Below are 20,985 nucleotides of genomic sequence, written 5' to 3'. Positions count from 1 at the left end.
TTGACAGAAACAAATCAAAATAAATATAATCGCAAGTGAATAGTGAAATTAAAAAAAAAAATAGTTTAATCATTACTTGAAAAGACTTCTCCTTAACTAAGTAGAATACAAAGGATTCAGTGGCCGGCGCACTTTTGTCCCAGAAGGAAGAACAGCTAACAGTTGCATTAATATACAAAGGAGATTGCTAGGAGATTGTTCTGATCCATTTAGCTTAAATGATAAATGTAAGCTCCCACCTGTTAAGGGCCTCCATTTCACTAGATATTGTGCCGCTTTAATTCTTGGAACGCTTTCCCAAAATTCCACCACATCCTCTTTAGCTCGTTTTACAAAGCCTCGACCAACGTCGGCCTTTCGCTCATGCATTCCACCAGTTTTTCGTATTGCGAGCGATTTGTTGTGATCTTCGATCTGTTGATTTTGTAAATATTTAATAATAATTTTTTTTCTATTCACACATCAACTTACATACATACATATTTTTGCGTTTACACACTGTATTTTAGTGATATTTTAAAACCATTTGCTTCGCTCCGACACGAGTTGCTATTCGTACAAAATTTCCGACAAATAAATAAAGATTGCAGCTACGTCGGATTCAAGCATACCAACATTACGAATTTCGAAATTACGATACGACAACGCGGATTTCAGCATACCTATTTTACGATTCCTAGCAAAATCGAAACTACGACGGATTACAGCATAGGGGTGATAAGGAATATAACTAACGCATTTAAAAACAAACATGGTGGAAAAAAGCTGTTTTTCGAGGGTGTATTCAAAGACTACGATATATATTGTTCACTTATATATTTTTTTTTTGGGCTCTGAAGAAATGACAAGGGTCCCAGTAGTCCCTATAGTCAGGTTGTTCCTCCAAGTATGTTGTGCTCTTAATTAAGCGAATGCAACTCCAGGTTCTTTTTCCGGTTGTTCCACTGATACACGTTTGTAATACCACCAGGGCCAGAACTTCGTGTATGAGCTTCTGCATGTGTTGATGCACGTTTATTGATTATGGCTTTGTTTCTTTTGACAGCAACTTTGTAATTGCTCGCAGTGCTTGAGGTTTATAATGCGTTTCTGCTAAAAGGTTTCTCGATACGTAGCTTGCTTCTGTTTACATCGTCTTCTACCTCTTCGTAGTGATATTTTAGCGATTTTGTATGTTTTCTGCTGCGATTTTAATTATATATTTTGATTTATTACAAATTTATGATATAATATGAAGTGAGATTGGAACAAGTTTGGTTTTCAAGTTTAGGCAGATGTCAAAAACGCTCAGAAATTTACTTTTTTCATTCTTTTCCGATTGCGTGATCTTGTTAGTTGGTTCATGGTAGTTACTACATTATTGTTTTGAAAGAAAGATGTTTGGTGGGTGTAGTTATCTATCTGCCCGCAGTAACACCTGTCAGAGTTTAAAACATTTATTTTAGAGGTAGGCCTTGTCATATGTATGGCCATTCATGACTCTATTAAGAGTTCTTACATCCGTTGGGGATAGTTTAAGTTTTTTAAACCAATTATGAATTTTAGGAATTTTATAGCGATGTTCAGTATTATTAGCATAGTCAGAGAGCCACGCATCGCTGTAAAAGATCTAGAATTTATCAGTTTGGTATTTGTCTAGAATACTAGCATGATGAGCTTTAATGCTCCCATTTGTCATAGCCGTTTTTTATTAGGAAGAGTTTTGTCAGAAATTAGAAAATCAAAAGTGGAAGAATGGAAACCAAACACATCAATACGGTCAAAAATATGAGAGAATTTGTTGTAGACTGCAGAATAGCTAGAGTTTAAAACGGGGTTTTCACTGACTGAGTTGGCGATTGGATCGTTATATGCAAATATTTTAACTAGCTCTTTTCTGCGGAGGGAGTTCATTCGCTGGGCATACATGGCCGGGATAGGTGTAGAGGGGGTTACCCCTAAATATCTTCTCAGAAACTTGGTTTAGTGTGGAAATTTTTTGAATGAAGACTTGGCACAATTTGCAGAAATTGGTGCTACAGTATTCAATCTTTGATCTCACTAATGATTTGTAGATGTTTAAAGCTTTTTGGGGATGAAGATCAGATTTAATGTTGGTAATATATTTAATGATGTTGTTTCCTAACGCTTCTGTAACCATGGAGAAATGGTTTTTGACTGTTAATAAAGAGTTGTTTATAATTCTGCCGAGTATTTTTAAATTGCTGACTTGTGATAGAGTTGTCCCATTCAGCTGAATGTTTATGTCTTTTTTGGGGCCCTTACTGATATGCATCAGTTTTGTGTAATCGGGATTCATCGAAAGATTTAGCATTTTGCATTTGGTAGAAAATATATTGATTTTTAACTGTAGGTTGTGTTGAGCTTCTTAAAGATTTTGACCAGAGGATAGAAAGCAGAAATCATCAGCAAATTGGTAGAGGAGAAAGTCAGCGTCAGTTAGATTGTGGAGTTCAGCGGTGTAGATATTAAATAGTAAGGGCGACAGGCGGCTCCCCTGAGGCAAACCTATTTTCAGAATTCTGAAAGCCAAAAGTTGATGATCCATTCAACATATAATTTTTCAACATCGAGCTTAATTAGCAAGTCCTTTAAGATGCTGATGCCAACGCAGTTATACGCGTTGGAAAGTCAGTTGCGCAAAAGATTACATGTTTTTTCTGTGCTTTGAGGAGACTGGTCTGGGGAAGTTGATGGTTGAGGCAAGTCGCAGCAGACTTGTTTTTTCGGTAAGCAAAGGAGTTTTTAGGTAGGTGATTGTTATCTTCAAGGAAAGTCTATCTTTAATGCATACATTGATTATTTTTAAAAGAACCGGAATTAGGGCTATTGGTCGGAAGTTATTGAAATCACTAAGATATTTATTTTTTCTTGGTATAGGGACTATTTTAATTGTTCTCCAGTGTTCTGGTATATGGTTTTTTAAGAGCAGGTCATTTAAAGCAGTGCGTAACGAATTTAAAGAGATTTCCGGGAGAGCTTTTATACGTAATTTGATCGACTCCTGCTGCCGAGTCCTTCTTCTTCTTGTTTAAGATGTTTGTAATCTCCTCAATGTTTCAATAAGTTTAAGAAATTGATGTTATTTTCATTGTTCCAGGAACTGTTACCACTTTGATTATAGTCGCCTCTAAGTGCTTTGGCAAAGCGCCATGTATTTCTGCTTCCTACGTTATTAATTTCTTCAATTTTACTACGAAAGTTATTTTTTGGCTTTTTTTTTAATCTATTTTCTCCACTCTTTTTGCCTGGTCATCAGGAGATCAAAGTTGAGAGGGAAGGAGTAGTCTTTTGCTTTCTTAGAATCAGCTTTAAGTAACCTATGTACTCTATTTAAGTCCTCATTCCACCAGCCCTTTGGAACACTATTGGTTTTAATTGTGTAAGTAGAATTTTTTATCTCATCATTAATTTTACTTTCAAAGTCTTCTATAGTAGCATCACATTCAAAAGGTGTTTAGAGATTTTGGAAGTTTTTGCTTGCAATGAAGGAACTCATATTATTTCTAATTGCATTAGAGTCAATAACAATAGGGTAGTGATGGCCAACCGACCAGTTACAAGGAAAGGTGCAATTAGAAAAGAAAAGGTCTAATACAGAACAAGCATTTGTGCGGAAATCCCTCTTAAAGGTAACACCCCCGTTGTTCATTGAATAGAAATTTGATTGTAAAATTAGCTGGTATAGATGCTTACCAACATAATTAAGAATTGTTTGCATTTCATTTACGAAATCACCAACACTTACATTGGGAGGGAAATATACTGAACAGACAGTGATATTTGGATTGAGATTTAAAATTTCAATTATCAAGACATCAAAATTGGAATAGAAGCGAACTTTTTTGTACTTGATACTCTTTTTGAGGGCTATGCTAGCTAGAAAGATTTCGGTAAGACAGATTATATCAATTTCATTTTTATTTGCATAGAATTCTAATGGATCAATGTTAGCTTTACACGACTGAATATTGTACTGCCGAATTTTTTCAACATTGAGTTTAACGTATTCTAATAGAACGAGTTTGGGTATTTCATCCCCTGTAAAGCAAACTTTAAGAGTCGTTGTTGGAACATAATCATTAATTGTGGTATCTTTCCGAGTAAAACGCCTAACAGATCTTATTAGGATGCCTGATTTGGCTTCTTTCAAAAAGTCTTCCTCTTTAAAGAAGGTTGGAACACCCCTAATAACGCCATTTCAAGGGCAGTCATGGGTACGAAAGGTCTTAGGCCTCTTTTAGAAAGCCTGTCGTCTAGAAAAAATTTATTGACTGAACAGGTATTTTTAAAGATTACCTTATATAAAGTCCTACCCAAGGCAAGTATAAGGTCTAAGTCTTTTATTCTTAAGTCTTTTATTTGGGCATACAGTGTCAGTCCTGTAGTCGTTTTTTAATTTTTTATGCTCGGGCATTCCGATGCATCTACAAGTACACAAATCTCGCCCTTGAAAATTGGCGGGTACAAATTAGTTTTTGGCGCGTTTTTGCTTACACCGTTTTGGCTAGTTGATACTGTTTCTAACTGGGCCTCAGAACCGCACGCATTTTCGTCCATAACCTCAGATTCCATTGTCGCAGGCCCACCGCCAGTGGCCAGCTCATAAAATGAAGAAATTTTCTCATTTGAAACACTTCTGGCTTTTTTGTTAGCCCTACCTTCATCAGAAGCAAGCTGTTGAACCCAGTAGAATTAATTTTTATTTTTAAATAGCGCGCGACGAGAAGATATTTTAAACAAGTCAAATATTTAAAAACACAAAACTAAGCACACACAGCACACGCGGCGCACACAAAAAGTATTTAAAGTCTTTGCAGAAGATAGGCTGACTTCCAAAACGTCAATTGCTTTTCATACGAACAAAGTATAAGGTTCCATAACGTCGAACTACAAAATATTGGCAATGTATACTGTTCTAAAACGCAGCCGAAAAGTTATCGAAACGCATCGCTGGAGCAATCCGCTGATTGTTGATGCTTCGTTTGTTATTGGTTAGCATTGGTGTTTTAGAAATGGAAAATTCAGAAAAATTGGTCATTGCTATATTGAATATTTAAAATATCCAATGCATATGGTGCAATGTGTCGCAACTCTGCATATACAAACAGATTGAATACCGCAGTATAACAGTTTCCAAACATTGTATTGATACGTTTTGGAAGTCAGCCATAGTTTTTATAAAAACGTGGGTAACTGTACGAATACTAGAAGACAAGATTTAACACTAAGCGCGTCCAATCGCTCTCGTTGCCAAAATCCGAATGTGTTCACTTATATAAGGACATTATAAACGAATCCCTTAATAGTAGCATTTTTCCTGACTGCTGGAAGATATCAATAATAGTACCGGAGGAAAAAGTTAAAAAACAATGAAGCCAGAAGAACTACGCTCGATTAACACTCTACCCGCAGATGAAAAAATTAAGGAAACAGTGGTAACCAACTAGTAGCATTCTTAGAAAAACAAAATGAAAAAAAAAATAAACTGGGGGTTAAATAACACGAACGGCAATAACGCCAAATTTGCTTTATTTCACTTTTAAATGGGAAATAATATCAAAATCTGAGTTTCGCTTTATTTCCAACAAAGGTTGGAAATAAAACAAATTTTGCATTATTTCCCATTGCTTATTTATACAATTTGTAACAAAAACAATTTACTGACAAAAGGAAAAAGAACTTTGTTTATTCCAAAAATACTATTAAACATAAAATGTGATATAATTCATATGAAGAAAGTAATATTCACAAAATATTTTTAGTTATGAAAAGTCTAACAAAATATAGGGAAAGCGTCGTCATTAATAACTGCTTGGCAAAGTGGACATAGCGCTTTTGTATGAATTTTATCTGCATGCTTTTTAATAGGTTGAAAATATTGCTGGAAAACTTTAAAATGTTTGCATGGAACCAAGGCGCAATAAACAGGTGAAGTAATAAAACAGCTTTCTCGCTTTATTTTCTGAAATTCGGCGGCCTTATAGTCACATTTTAAAGGCAATTTTTCAGACGAGGCAGTTTCCAAATCTTTCTTCGCGCTCTAATTACTTCACCTGGTATAATTCCGCCATGGCATGGAGCAAACTAAAATCGCCGTTCCTGTTCGCAGCATATGTATAACACAGAGAATAGTTGTTTTCGTATTCTCCAGCAAAAAATATCCAGTAACTTGCCAGTAACCAAATTTCGGAGAGTAGTCCAAGTTTTATGAACAGCTGATTAATTTGTTATTTTCCGACGCAATATTCTAAGAAAAATAGTATTCCCCATGTTAATATATATTTAAATAGTTTTAATTTGTCAATTTCAACTCTCTATAAGCTCCACCAACAATTCTTTTGGTAATGTGAATTGCATCAAGCATCATGACATCAGCTGTTTTGCTTACTAGCGAATAGTTACTATTAAAAATGTATCCAGTAAAACTTGCAAGCTGTAATTTTTGCTCTCTCCATTCTCTGTTGTTGTTGTTGTTATAGCGGCTACTAAGCCCCGTTAGGGGCGGTTCATCCATCAACGTTGTCGTCTATTTCAGCTTCAGAGGGGCTGTCCATAGGGACAGGGGCGTTAGCTGAGTGGGATTCTCAGGGCATGTGAAGAGGTGCCGGGAGTCATGTGGCGACTCTCCTCATGCCGGGCATTGGTTGGGCACATCCTCGTTGATTCTGCTTAGGTAGCTATTGAGCCTGCTGCAATAGCCAGAGCGAAGTTGGGCTATTGTAGTGCGGGTCTCCCGAGGCAGACACAGTTCTGTCCCGTCCACGTCCGGTGGTTGTGTGCCTAGAACGGCATTCACAGGGCGGGAGTCTACATAACTTGAGACTGATTCCCTGTGAATGCCGTTCAGGGCCTGTCGGTAGGTTGACGGGTCCAGAGGTTGTTTAATATAACTCTGGACTGTCAGTTCGTAAAATACCTCCTGACGTGCCGTGGCGAGGGCTCTTCCAAGAGCAGTTGCCCGCTGGGATGGCCACGTCTGTGGCTCCCAGCGAGGAACTGCTTGCAGAGCATTATGTTATGCTCCCTTACTGGGAGCATCTGGGCCTCGTCGTGAAGGTGGTGTTGAGGCGTCATCAGGAGGCATCCTGTCGCAGTTCGTAATGCCGTGTTTTGGCGGATCTGCAGATTCATCCACTGCGTCCTGCTAGTCCCCGGCGACCATACGGGCGCTGCGTAGTTCAGAACCGGCCGGCCAATTGCCTTGTATGTTGCCAACAACGTTTCTTTATCTTTGCCCCAAGTGCTGCCGGCCAGCGACTTGAGGACAATTGTGGTTGTATGCGCCGAGAAGGAGAGCAGACTGTCGAAGGTAACTCCCGAGGATTTTCGGGTTATTCACCGTCGGTATTGTTACGTCGTCAACGTGAATACCCAGTGTCAGTCTGCCCTCCTTCGTCCAGGTGGTGAAAAGGGTTGCCGAGGATTTTGCAGGGGATAGGCCAAGGCTCCTTGTAGTGAAGAAGCGAGAAAGTTCGGAGAGGTAACCGTTTACTTTTGAGCACAAGTCATCAATTCCATTCCCAGACGCCATGATCGAACAGTCGTCAGCATACGAGACTATATTAACCCCCTCTGGTGGCTGAGGAAGCTTTGATATGTAATAATTAAACAGTAGCGGGGACAGGACACCACCCTGTGGTACCCCCTGTTTAATTTTACGTGGCTTACTGGTTTTGTCTCTGAAGATTACTGACGAGTGTCGACCACTCAGGTAATTCGCCGACCACCGTTTGAGTCCCTGTAGGAGTGAGGAGGCCTCTGTATCTTCTAGTAGCGTTGAATGACTGACAGTGTCGAACGCCTTGGACAGGTCCAACGCTACTAGAATAGTTCTCTCACAGCGGCGGTTTCGGTTTAGGCCACGAGTTATCTGAGTGTTTTTGGCGTTAAGTGCTGTTGTTGTACTATGCACTTTACGGAACCCATGTTGATGCTTCGCTGGGGTCAGGTGGTGGACCCAAATTTTTCACCATCAACATGCATATTCCATCGGGTCCAATGACTTTGGAGGCTTTCGCCTTCCCGATGGCTACCCTTACCTCACCGCTGGTGAAAACAAGAGGCGCACTAGGTTTTGGCATTTTGTGCAGCCTTCTGGTCACTCGACGTTTGGCTTTTTCCACCGGAGGATGCAGAATGAACTGCCGGCTATAATAGCACGCGCATCTCTCCGGGTCCGACGAAGCGTGGTCACCAAAGTCTATCTCGACTCTGTCGCCGCGCTTCGTCGGGTTGGACAACGACCTCACGGTTGACCAAAGCTTGCTCACACCAGAGGCGAAGTTGCAGGTCTTCAGATGCTCTTCCCATTTCTTCCGCTTATGTACGTTCACAAGTTGCCGAATCTCCGAATTGAGATCCCTAATACGGGGATTTCCGGGATCGGCCTGACGAAGGTTGTCGCGCTCATCACCTAGAACAGCCGCTTCGGCCGGAAAATTCGGACGTGGATCCTTAATACATCCTGCTGGGATGAAGGGAGCTGCAGCAGCGGTGACAACCCTGCGGAACTTACGTTCACCTACATGAACGTCGGTTGGTATGGGTAGTGCAGTGAAGGCGCCCTCAGTAACATCCGTGAAGCCTTTCCAGTCAGCTTTGGAAAAGTCCGGTGATCCACGGAAGCAAAGTCGGCAGGTTTATCAATCGAGATGACTATGGGCAGATGGTCTGATGCTAGAGTCAGCATAGGTCGCCATGATACGCTGTTTATCAGACCAGCGCTTACAATTGTTAGATCTGGCGAGCTGCAGCAGCTGCCCATAGTACTGGTGGGTCATTGACATTGATCACTTGACAGGCTTGAGTGCCAGAGATCGTGGTGCGCGTTAAAGTCACCAACTACCATACGGTTTTCACCTCCGAGTAGCGCACCTATTTCAGGGTGATATCCTGCCGGGCAGCTGGTGACAGGGGGTATGTATACGTTAAATATTTCGAGCTCAACATCGCCTGACCGGATAGCAATACCCTGACATTCTAGGATGGTATCCCTGCGGTCGATGTCTGCTTCAATGAGACGATACTGCACGGTGTGGTGCGTGATGAACGCTAAACCTCCACCATTATCTCGCTCGCGATCTCGACGGTGCACGTTGTATCCGGCGCAATTCAACAGGGTTGAATTGCCGAGCAACTTCGTCTCTTGGACCGCAGCTATTAATATTCCATGCCTTCCCATAAAGACAGTTATCTCTTCGATCTTGCTCTGGAGTCCGTTACAGTTAAATTGTAGCACCTTTGTGTGCCTTGGGAGACCGATTGTGATGTGTGGTGTTAAGGAGTTGTGTTGCCCTCCGGCCCCCTGCAGTACGTGCTGCCTTGTGGTGGTGGTTGGCAGCGTCGCGGGGGAGGGATGCGACGGGGCAGCACAGCAGGGGCCCACATAGTCACTCGTCCAATCTCGTGTGTTGCGAAGTCCTGAGCACGCCCTAAAGTGGCACCAGCCGAGGCAGGAGTTGCACTTGACTGATGTCACGTTACGGTATATTCTGGACTGACAAACAGAGCAGATTGTCGGAGCGACTAGTAGTTGCCGGCGGCGGCGTGTGGGTGCTATTGTGTTTGTTTGTGTGTCTATTGTTGTGTTGTGTTGGGGTGTGGGTGTGTTGCCCAGGCGGGTGGTGGTTTGCCGTGGAGGCGGTCCGGTTCGCACAGCATGGGGCCACGAACGACGAGGTCCATTTCCGGTGCGTACGCAGGCCCGAGCAGTTACGGAGGTGACTCCACCCGTCACAGGCATTGCACCTGACCGAGGTGGAGTTTGTATGCAGTCGTCTCTGGCATACACAGCAGGTGTAGATTTCTGGCCCTGGGTTTGACTCTATGCCAGCCCTGAGCAGAAGGGTGCAGAGAAGGTATAGTCCTAGGATCGAGCAACGTTTGATGGATTTCGCCGACCTAAACGAGGTTAGATCGCCGAAACAACAGCGTAAACAACAGGTAAAACGCGAGTCATTCCGGTACGTAGAACCGGCTGACGTGGGAATGTTCTCTCTCCATTCTCTCTCTTTTGCTGGTTTCGTGCAAGTTTTTGCGTACGAAAACGCCGTCCAGTAAAAACCAGTATAATTAGTACTGGATAGTGCGTACGCGAACAAGGCTCATATTGTTTTGAGTTTTATCTACAGTTAAAATTTCTGCATTATCATACCTTGCTTAACTATATCCGAACTGTGGATTTCGTTTACGAAGATGAAGCGAACATGTGGTACGAAAAAGTGATGTAAAAATATGTAAAATTTTACCTACTCTCACACTTCTAAATTTCAATGTATACTCGATACAAGCAAGTGGGATGAATGGCGCAATAAACATGTGAAGTAATAAAAAAGCTTTCTCGCTTTGAATATTTCCAATGGTCGCCTTTCGCACTCACCTTGTTCACATTAAACACTTTGTATCCGCTTAAAGGAAAGGTTTTTGTTTCAGATAAGAAATTCAAATATTTTTGTGTTTATTTGTGCACCCCACAATTAAAGTTAATTTACAAAGCGTTTTTATTAAAACTTTAGAGTTAACTCTCGTATGAATCATCAAATGCTAGGGCGCGTGCGCGATGTCCGACGTTTTTGGCTGAACTGACTGGTCTCTCATTTGGCCCGATTATGGGAAGCGGCCGTGCGCGCTCGTTAATCATTTTTCGGACTTCACACCGCTGCGGCCACAGGATGCGCGCACGGCCGCTGAATTAAGTTTAAGTGGCGGCTTAAACATCGTCCCCGCCCTGCAGGAATGCGTTGCTGAGCGTCTCCTGCAGCTCTTTCAGGGCGCGGATCGTGTTGCCAAGGACGCGGTGGGTGGTGCGACCCTGGAAATTGGCCGTTTGTAGGCCTTGAGGAGGGCGCGCGATCGTCCGTTGGGCGGTCTTCTTGCGCGGCGGTTGCGGCGCCTGGTTGCGCGGGTTCTTCTGCGCCTTCTTCTGCCCACCTTTCTTCGGCGGTGCCCTCCGCTTGATGGGCTTGCATGCTGTCGATTTGGCCCGGTTGGGCTGCTGGTTTCGTTGGCCTGTGCGCGCGGGCCTGTTAGCTGCCACATGCAGCAGCGTATGGTGCGCTAAGCCACAAACCTTGCAGCTGCCTGGTGAGTCGCATTCGCCGGTTGTGTGGGTGAGCGCAAGGCAGTTGACCCAATACCCTTGCGCCCGGGATACTGCCAATCGCTGCGGTGGCTTCATGGCCTTGAAGGCCGGGCACGTCCTGAGCGCGTGGTACCGGTGGCAGAGCCGGCATTGTAGACAGTTGTCTGTCTCCGCCGTTGGAGCCAGGGGGCACGCCTTCCGTGCTGCCATGATGTCTTCGATCTGGAAGTAGAAGCAAAGTCAGAGAAACGAGAAGTACTTGGGTACAATGTTTAAACGGGAAGTTAAGACCCTTAATATACAGAAGGAAAATATGTATAGAATTATCTATTGTGCTTTTGGAAGGAAGCACAGTTTGACAAGTGGCCGCGTGATAACTCCATTTTGTGTACGGACTTCCACGACACGTATGTGGTTATCAGGGCCATGGCGAACGTTTTCGATTCGTCCCAATCGCCACTCGGTGGGGGGGAGTGAATCTTCTTTGATCACGACGATGTCGCCTGGCTGAGGATCGCGTTGTGGGGTTTTCCACTTGTATCTCTTCTGAAGATCTTTGAGGTAATCTTCTTTCCAGCGGCGACTAAATTGGTGGTGAAGTGCTTTGACTTTCTCCCACCGGTTTAGTAGAGGTTTTCCGCATTAGGCTCGGGAATGGCCAACAACGGTGCACCTCGAAGGAAGTGACCCGGAGTAAGTGCTGTCATATCAGCTGGGTCTTGAGAAAGTGCGGATAGAGGCCTCGAGTTGAGGACTGCTTCAATTCGCACCAGAAGCGTCGTGAATTCTTCGAAAGTGAACTTGTGGGTTGCAGCGGTTTTCTTTAAATGGATTTTAAAGCTTTTCACTGCAGATTCCCACAAGCCGCCCATGTGCGGGGCGCTGGGTGGTATATATTGCCAGTTGATGCCTTAAGGGGCATGTTTTTTGACAATGTCTGCGGAACATTCGTTAAGGAGTTTAACGAAGTCGCGTTCTGTTGCGCGCTGGGCGAATGCTGCTCGAAAAGCCTCGGTTGGAAGCTCCGAGCATAGCTCGAGATGCACTGCCTTTGTGGAAAAACGGACAAAAACTGCAACGTATCCCTTGATAAGGGTTGTAGATCTAAGCACCGATGCTTTAATTTGGAATGGCCCAGCAAAATCTACTCCCGTTGTGGAAAATGGGAGTGAGAAACTGCAGCGCTCAGGGGGTAGAGCGGCCATTATTTGGGTGCGTGTTTGTTGCTTGTAAAGCGTGCACACTTTGCACTGAAAAATGCATTTTTTAATTATAGGTTTTAGCTTTGGTACGTAGTACTCTTGCCTTACCATTTGGAGCATTAATCGTGTTTCTGCGTGAAGAAGCAGCGAGTGTAAAAACTCCAAATATAGCTGGAAGAACCTCGATTCGGTAGGAAGAATTATTGGGTGCCTTTCATTATAGCTTAGTGTGGAATGTGCTAATCGGCCATTAACCCGTAGAAGTCCGTCTTTGTCCAACGAAGGATTGAGAACGATAAGAGGACTTTTTTGTTAAGTGGCTTTTTATCTTGCAAAGCGCCTTTTTCGCTCGGAAAATGGCGTGATTGCTCTGCGTTGATAAGATGAATTTTTGCATATTGAAATTCGTTATGTGTCAGATGTGGATAGGTGATTGTAGCTAACCCCTTTGATTTGTTGCGGGCATTGCTCACGAAGCGGAACATGTACGCAGTCACGCGGAGTGCTCGAGACAAAGAAGAAAAGCGATCAAGAAAATCGACCTCTTCTTCAAGCGCGTGATATACCTCCACTTTGCGCTTTTCTGGTGGAGATGCACTGCATGCCTTTGACCTTGACCATGCATCCATGTGGCAAGAGAGCCATTTTGGTCCGTGCCACCAGAGTGGGGAATTTGCCAAGTCCTGCGGTTTGCACCCGCGGGTGCCGAGGTCGGCTGGATTATCTTGGCTGGCAACATGGCGCCATGTACCGGTTGGAAGATATTCCCGGATTTGGGAGGTACGATTGGATACATACGTCTTCCATGTACATGGTGGTTTTTCAAGCCAAGCTAGCACAATCTCTGAATCTGACCATACGAATGTGTTGCACGATTCCAATTTGAGCTGTTTTCGAACAGTTGCGACCAGTTTTGCGAGTAAGACTGCACCACACAGCTCCAGCCGTGGCAAGCTTACCGTCTTCAATGGTGCGACTTTGCTTTTTGCGACCAAGAGAGTGGAATATCTTTGGTTGCGAGCATCTCCGCGGATGTAAATCGCAGCGCAATATGCTTTTTCCGAGGCATCACAAAACCCGTGGATTTGGGTATCTTGCCCCGGAGTGAAAGTAACCCATCGAGGGATTTCGATGTGGCAGATGGCTGGCAGATTTTCAGCGAACTGTTGCCATTTTGCCAAGGATATAGGTTTGGCACATTCGTCCCAATCAACGCCATCTAGCCAAAGTTCTTGAAGAAGAATCTTTGCTTGAATCATCACTGCCGATAGCCATCCTGCCGGGTCAAAAAGTTTTGCGACAGAAGATAAAATTTGTCGCTTTGTGACGGCATTCGATGACGATGCAGGCAGAATGGTGTATGAAAATTTATCTGTGAGTGCGTTTCATTGTATACCAAGAGTTTTGGTTGTGGAAGCGCTCTCAAATTTCAAAAAGTTGGAGTCGAGAAGATCCTCCTTTGGAAATTTTTCTAAAATGGCCGGATGATTGGCCGTTAGTTTCTTGAGTATGAAACCAGCTGACTTAAGCGCTTTGATCACTTGAAAAAGTGATTCAGTGGCGTTGTCAATATCATGACTTCCGGATAGGATGTCATCCACATACGTTTCGGTTTTAAGTATTGTGGCAGCCAAGGGAAATGTCGCTATCGTATCATCTGCTAATTGATGCAGGGTACGGATAGCGAGGTATGGTGCACAATTAACCCCGAACGTTACGGTTTTAAGATTATAATCGGTGACAGGAGAGTCAGCCGATGTGCGAAATAAGATTCGCTGAAAATCTTGATCGTCCTCATGGATGTGTATTTGACGATACATTTTTTCAATGTCGCCATTGAACACGAATCTGTGCATTCGCCACTGCAGAATGAGCAGCATGAGATCTGGCTGGAGTGTGGGACCAGTTTGCAACACGTCATTCAGGGAATTTCCTGAACCAGATGTTTTTGAGGCGTTTAATACCACGCGAATTTTGGTGGTTACCTTATCTGGTTTGACGACCGCATGATGTGGCAAGTAGAACGAGAAGTATTTGCCATTCGCTATTATCTCGCATGGCTTCGTGTGCTCCATATGACCGAGGTCAAGATATTCTTGCAACACATTGTTGTACATTGTGCCTCTCCTTTTTTCTGGAGCGATCGCTCCATGCTAAAAAACTGCGGAAGTGCAGCAGACCGAGAGTGGCCCAGAGACAGCTTTTTTGGAAATTCTTCCTTGAATGGAAGTCGCACAATGTATCGACCGTTTGGGGCACGAGTCGTTGTTGTTGCATACATATTTTCACATGCCTGATCTTCAGGGGAAATTTGTGGAGGTTGTGGAATCTCCTCCTCTTCCCAAAACTTTCTAAGAGTTGTATTCGAGCACTCTTCTACTTGTGTCGAGAATGACACCACATTTTCGGTTATTGGACCTCTGAGAATCCAGCCAAATATTTTTTTTTTGCGCAAGTATAGTTTTGCAAATCTTTTTTATACCTTGCAGCAGGATTTGCGAAAGTATATCGCTGCCGATTACCATATCAGTTTGAGCTGGTAAGTGACAGCTTGGGTCAGCAAGTTCAAGGATCTTGAATCGCTGCCAGTTTTCACGGCTAATGGTGAACGTAGGCATGTGCCTCGTGAGCTGAGGTAACACGATAGCCTGTGTGTTTATCCGTTGCATGGTTTTGGGTGCAACCAATGTGAGTGGACAAAGCTTTGAGGAGCTATGTACTACATGCACACCCATGCCGGAAATTTCGAACTTGGAATGTTCTAATGGTAGTTTCAATCGTTTTTGAACTTTCGAGGAAATGAAAGTTCTTTGTGAGCCTTGATCAATCAAGGCTCCTAGTTGAAACAATTCCCCCTCGTGTTCAACTGCGACCATGGCAGTTGGAAGGAGAATTTTGCTATCATTGTCGGTATGCAATGATTGCATTTGTGCTTGTTTGGAACAGCACGGTTGCTCGCTGGAATCGGAGCTTGACTGCGCTTGTCGAGCGGGAGCTGTCGACTGGGCAGTAGTGTGTTGTGCGGCGGTTTCATTTACTCGCACACTGGAGTGTCGAGATTGTGGTTTGGGATTCATGTGCAGCAGGGAGTGATGCCGTTGTTGGCAATGTGTACATGACCACTTTTTTGGACACTCATTAGTGCTATGTGTATTACCAAGGCAGTTTTTGCACAGCTTGGTTTGGTTTGCGAATTGTACTCGGTTTGGATGAGGGGACTTGCAGTAAGAGCAAGTTGGTTCCCTCTTAGGTTCTGCCACAAAGGTTTGAGTCCTGTTAAAGGACCTGTTTTGCGCAGCATTTTGATGAGCGACTGGTTTTTGTTTATTTTGGCTTGGATGAAGCCGGTTAAGTCTTTCGACTACTTCGTATCTTGAAGTAAGAAAATCGTCCATTTGTGACCATGACGGTAAATCTCTTCGAAAAGAGAGAGATTGTTCCCAAAGTGACAGTGTGGTTTCGGGCAATTTGGATGAGCATATGTACACCAATATGGGATCCCAACTGTCTGTCTGGACGTCTTGGGAATTAAGAACTGGCAGACAGTTGTTAATTGATGTTTGCAGCCTTTGATGTTGCTCGCTATTCTCGGATTGAATAGTCGGCAAAGTAATCAACATTTTAATTTGGTTGTCAACCAGGATACGTTTGTTTTCGTATCATGACCGTAAAGCTTCCCAGGCCAGCTCGAAGTTATCGTCGCTGAGCGGATATTGCTTGACGATGAAGCCAGCTTTACCTTGGGTTTTGTATCGGAGGTGATACAATTTTTGAGCACGGGAGAGCTTCGGGAGGTTGATGTACACCGCTGTGAACATGTCACGAAAAGCGGGCCATTCTTCGTAACCGCCGTAAAATGTCTCCGTGTCACAAGGTGGGACTTGGAGGAAAACGTTTGCCTCTGCCGAGGTGTGTTCCACGCGAGGTGGCTTTGGTCACCTCATATAATTCAAGGCAAGTGAAGTACTTGCATTCTACCGAATTCTTAAAGTTTTCGGGTAGGCTGTCATCTGGCTTTGAAAAAACCAAATCATAGGCGGACTGAAGCCGTGCCCAACAATCATCTAGTGATTTGTCTTTTATCATAAGATATGATTCAGTGTGGTCTTGGATTTGCGCATCACTGAATTTTGCACAGTATCTCATGATACTGTCACTTTCCGCTATAAACTTTTGAGCGGATGGGTCAAAAGTTTTGGATTTTCGGCGCGGTGAGGGTTCCCTCTTACCACCGGTGGCTTCTTGCGAAGCATTTTTTGACCTTGTCTCGATTTCAGACATTTTTGGTGGACTGTGTCCAAGTGGCATTTTGAATGTCGTAGAAGCTCACACGTATATAAATTAATAAAAGATTTAATTAAAAATAGCTGAGTACCACCCAGGTATCGTTCGCAAAAAAATAAGAAAATTTGTGTCAAACGGAAAAATTGCACTTTGTGCCACAGAAAATCAAGAAAAAATTATAAGATCTTGTGGCGGTGTTTGTGTTTTTGTTTCTTGCAAATTACGTGAAGTTGTATTTGCTTTAATCTTTGGTTCAGCACTTTTTAACGTGGAAAACGGAGCGTCCCAATTAAATCCGCGGAATATGGATTTGAGAAAAAAGAAAATGTTTTGTAAGAGAAACAAAATCACAAACAGTTTTCACTGTTATATACGTGGTGAAATATACGTATGTATAAATATTTAATGTGATATAAATAATTATGTAAATACTGAAAAAGTATCTAGACCAACGCAATTCGGGAGCTTTCCCTCCTGGGTTGCATGTATCTGATATCTTGAACTCACTTCTTATCGCGTTATGGATAATATTCGTGTGACGATATTCTTTGTTAGCACGCATGTACAAATGTGCAGAATATGTGGAATGTAAAAATATACGTATGTAGGTATGTACAAAAATTTACGTATGAAGCCGAGTATATGGCTAAGCTATGCTTTGCCACAGCAGCGGTGAGTCAAGAAACGAAAACAACAGAGAATTTGTTGATTATAGTGTAGGTATGTATGTGCAAATATTTACATATGAAGCCGAAGATATGGCTAAGCTACGCTTTGTCACCGCAGTGGTGGGTGAACAAGTACGAAAACCCAGAGAGTTTGTTTTATATTACAGTGCGTATGTATGTATGTGTGCGGGAATGCACAAGTGGATATAAGAATACGTAAAGAGCCGCTCACCGCAGAGGTGGGTTCTTGGTACCGAACGTATTTAAGTCGGAGAGCGGGCTTTGATTTACGTTCTCTTAGCTTGGTGAGTGCAGCAAAGAAAGGCGAGGTAGAAAGATATGAAAATAAGCGTGCGTTTGGTATGTGTGGACAATATTGTCCGATGAACAACAGCGACTCTCTTAGCTATTATACGAAGTTGCAGAAAATGCAACTTATAAAAATGCTTATATGTGCGAACGTATGTACATATGGTATAGGTGGAAAAATGCACTTATGTTTTCGGCACTTTGTTAAGCCAAGTTCAACGAACTATGCGACCAACGGCAAAAATTGGTAAGCAGAGGAAAGTATATGATTTTAATGTGCTAATATTTGTTCTTGCACAGTGGGACACAGTAGGCATATAAACTGCAACGAAATTTATTTTGGGGTTTATAATACATTTTGCATATATGTACATATACCTATATATATATAAGGTTGGCGGTAAGTGGAGGTATACCGCTTTCCGGAAAACGGAATTTTTCTACCAAAATTTTAATAGCGGCAAATTGCCGTTGTGGAATTTTGTGCGGCAGGAAAATATTCGCAATTTTAATAGAACCGGTTTTGGCGAGAAAAAATACGCCTTTTATTTAATTATATATATATATATATATATATATGTATGTATATACGTATGTATGCCCGTTGGCAGTTTATTAGTCATAATATAACTTTTAAGAATATGAAAGTTATATTATTACAATTTTTAAGGAAATTAAAAATTTGCCTACTTACTACTTTCCTTGATTTATGTATATGTGTATGTATGTCAGGTTGCTCCTGTGCCTGGTGTTGTTGTTGTAGCTGATGATTGCTACTGGTGCTGTTGATGCCCGCTGGTGCTGCTGCTGATGTCTGTAGCTCGATTCCCTTTATACTAGTCGCAAGTAGTTTGTCCAACGAGTTTTTTTGTTTTGTTATATATATACATTTTTGAAATTTTGCGCAACAAAATTACGTTTTTCAAATTGTTTGCACTTTTGTGAATATGCTCACTTGTGTGTAGCACTTCGAACGCATGTTTGCGCACTTCTTTTTCGAAAATTTTATATGTTTTGTTAATTTAACAATTTTTATTTTTCACGTTTCTTGTGTTTTTTTTTTGTTGTGTATATGTATATGTATGTATACACGTGCACTTTTGTTAATATCTTTTTTCCACTCTTAACATTGTTTTTATATGTTTGTTTTTGCGGACGTACGAAAACCGATTTTTTTTTTGTAGTTTTTATTTATTTATTTTTAAGTTCTAAAATTTATTTTTTTTTTTCTTAGGCGCTGGGCCACGGTTGGCTGCGAAGGACCATGAATATTTCCAGTGGTCGCCTTTCGCACTCACCTTGTTCACATTAAACACTTTGTTTCCGCTTAAAGGAAAGGTTTTTGTTTCAGATAAGAAATTCAAATATTTTTCTGTTTATTTGTGCACCACAATTAAAGTTAATTTACAAAGCGTTTTTATTAAAACTTTAGAGTTAACTCTCGTATGAATCATCAAATGCTAGGGCGCGTGCGCGATGTCCGACGTTTTTGGCTGAACTGACTGGTCTCTCATTTGGCCCGATGATGGGAAGCGGCCGTGCGCGCTCGTTAATCATTTTTCGGACTTCACACCGCTGCGGCCACAGGATGCGCGCACGGCCGCATCTGACCTTCGGCTGTCTTATAGTCACATTTTATAGGCAAATTTTCAAATAAGGCAGTGTGAAAATCTTTGTTCTTACTCTAATATTACTTCACCTGGTATAATTCCACCATGGGTGGGGTGCACGCAATAACACTATACCCAATAATTCCCATAACTTGGACATTAAAAAGCAGTTTCAGAAAAGAACTGGTGTCATTTTATTATTATTGTTTTTTCTAAACGGTTATAATGCCACCAGTGCATAATTGAGAAAGAAGGAAGCGGGGCGGGGAGCGGGGGACGCGAGCGCGACGTGTAACTTGTCGCGGCCGCGACGCTGGGCACTTTCAAAATTGTATACTTACAAATCCGTTCATTTAACTTTTCATGTACTACTTTTGTCAAATGTAAATGGGGACTACCTATGTGCACTATTTTGCTTTATTACTCAATTGTTAAGTTTAAAAGTTGGTATTGTTGCTCAACGAGAAATGAAATAAAGCAAATTTGTGTAATTTCACATTCAATTGGGAAATAACACAAAGTTGCGTTATTGCCGTTTGTTATTTCACCACCGCCCCCATTTAATATTAATGTAACACTGAATTTACTTTGAATTAGGTCTTAAAGACGCAATAATAAAAAAACAAAAATTTCTTTGTGCCATACGTTATTTATGTAACAGCTGATTAGCCGCCCTATTTCTACGCCAATCACAAAACTCATCGCAATCCGTTTGATTTAACTACTGCGCCTAAAAGTGTGTTAACATATCAATATTATCTCAATCAAAGCTGGTTTTTTAATCACCCCGTTTACACAGGCAAATCTCAGATTATTAGCCGTCAAATTTGTTGTGCTTGTTATTCTCACATCTCAAGGCAAAGTTATGTTTCTTCTCTGTGCCGCCGTGATCAAGTTTTTCTGCTATAATAAGCAATATAAATATATTTTAACTTAACATTTTATTAAAAATACCTTTACAAACCTCTTTTCCTTGCTAACGTCCATTTTTGTTTACTTTTACATTTGGCATTTCTCCTCTTTTTCGCAAAAACAATCGATGAAAGTAGGATGGACACCGAAAAGCTATCGGTTAAATCTGAGATTATTTTATAATTAGAGATTAACAAGGGACGAATTTTATATGGCTAATCTCTTGTTCTAATTACAGATTAGGGTGTTAAGCTCGAAAATGAGGATAATCTACTTATATGTGAACCTAGTGTGCCTCAAAAAAGTACACCATTATTTAATTTGGTGTCAAAGTTTTAGACGCAATAGTTTAATCAATTGATATGCGCCGAGTTTTGTTATTTAGCGTTTTGGAGGTGGAAGACAAAACTGTGCCTTTTTGCCAATTTTACTGTTTTACTCCGTAACAGAAAAGGACTCGTGTCAGGAATGCTTAAGGTGATGATGCTCTAGACAAAAATTAAGAGCAATTTTTGGTTGAAGAGATTCCTCATTCGTAATTTTGATATAAAAGCTGCTCTTAGATTAGGAGACCAGCCTAAGTTGATGATAAAATATACACAGATTGTTAAGTCAAACACGGATACGAGATTGCAGAAAAGCTTAAAATCCGTGAAAAATTTTTTCGCTTTCATCTACAGAAACAGAAAATGAAAGAAAATCATTACAAAACAATTCATTTTTGGAAAGGGATAAACTGATTATAACGGTTTGGATCCCGACACAATGATACTCCTCAAAGAACTTCAAAAACAGAACTTCACCATAGAAGTAAGCTTTGACATCCACAGATAATTAGGAAAAACTTCTACTTTGCTGTTGCAAAAAGGTCCCTACAAGAATTGTGTGATGGAAACTAACACATTCTCATTTATCTT

At 41.9% G+C, this 20,985-nt stretch overlaps 1 protein-coding gene across 6 annotated transcripts in view; it reads right to left on the bottom strand.

The window, feature by feature from the left end:
• Positions 1-20,985, bottom strand: part of LOC118745583 (host cell factor-like) — a 137,226-nt gene that overhangs the window by 43,373 nt on the left and 72,868 nt on the right. For 2 of the 6 annotated variants that reach the window (XM_036479074.1, XM_036479080.1), the window contains exon 10: positions 10,439-11,305. The exons of 1 other annotated variant lie outside the window; for it this stretch is intronic. The gene's annotated coding sequence lies outside the window, so the exon portion shown is untranslated. Of the gene's footprint in view, positions 1-10,438; positions 11,306-20,202; positions 20,235-20,305; positions 20,743-20,985 lie in introns of those variants that run through there. 3 more of the 6 variants (XM_036479076.1, XM_036479075.1, XM_036479079.1) reach the window with 3 other exon arrangements.

This window comes from Rhagoletis pomonella, unplaced genomic scaffold, assembly GCF_013731165.1.
Source record: "Rhagoletis pomonella isolate Grant_MI unplaced genomic scaffold, Rhpom_1.0 Rhpom_scaffold_00009, whole genome shotgun sequence".
NCBI classification, from domain to species: domain Eukaryota; kingdom Metazoa; phylum Arthropoda; class Insecta; order Diptera; family Tephritidae; genus Rhagoletis; species Rhagoletis pomonella.
Note: the sequence above shows the minus strand (reverse complement) of the source record. Positions and strands in the feature narration are given on the sequence as shown.